Below are 786 nucleotides of genomic sequence, written 5' to 3'. Positions count from 1 at the left end.
CACAAGACATGATTTAAATCGCCAACAGCTACAGATATTCAGCACGCCAATTATCTCACAGTCATCGGCGACTCATCTGCGATTCTCTCAGATCGTGTCTTTGATAGTTCCTATTGTGATTGTCACTCACGTGCACGAGCACCAATTTGCCTGTGATTTCATTAGTCGGCGATTTCTCAAAACCTGTCAGCGAGTCAAAATCGGAGCAAAAAAACTCAGCATTAGGGATTTTTGCTTGTAATAATTCATAATAAATAGCTGTTAGTGTAGTAATAACATGATGTCACCAATAATAACTGTCACCTTATAATAAAGTGTTCTCATGTCCAGTTATTATTATTTTGCATTTAATTTATTTAATTTATTTTCATTTAGGTCATGTAAATTTTCATGACAGTAAAATTGTACACTGGAGAGATGTCTTTTTTTTCAGAGTGTGTAAAGGGTTATCCGCTGCTGATTTCTGTAGATGTAAACTCTTTTAAAAAGAAAGGGACTGTGTTTGATGTAAAATTACTGTAAGACCTGGGTAGCGTCGCACCAGCTGTTCATAAGTAAAGTCCACACTAGAGGTTTTATTAACTACTCGCTAGTTTGTAACTAAATTTGTTCTTGTTTCAGTTGCATCACATTTCTATGTGGAGTTTGCATGGTCTCCCCATGTTGGGGTGGGTTTCCTCCGGGTGCTCCGGTTTCCCCCACAGTCCAAAGGCAAACGGTACATGTGAATTGAATAAGTTAAATTGGGCTTAGTATATGAGTGTGTGTGAATGTGAGAGTGTATGG

This window comes from Danio rerio, chromosome 3 (assembly GCF_049306965.1).
Source record: "Danio rerio strain Tuebingen ecotype United States chromosome 3, GRCz12tu, whole genome shotgun sequence".
In the NCBI taxonomy this organism is placed as follows: Eukaryota; Metazoa; Chordata; class Actinopteri; order Cypriniformes; family Danionidae; genus Danio; species Danio rerio.
Note: the sequence above shows the minus strand (reverse complement) of the source record.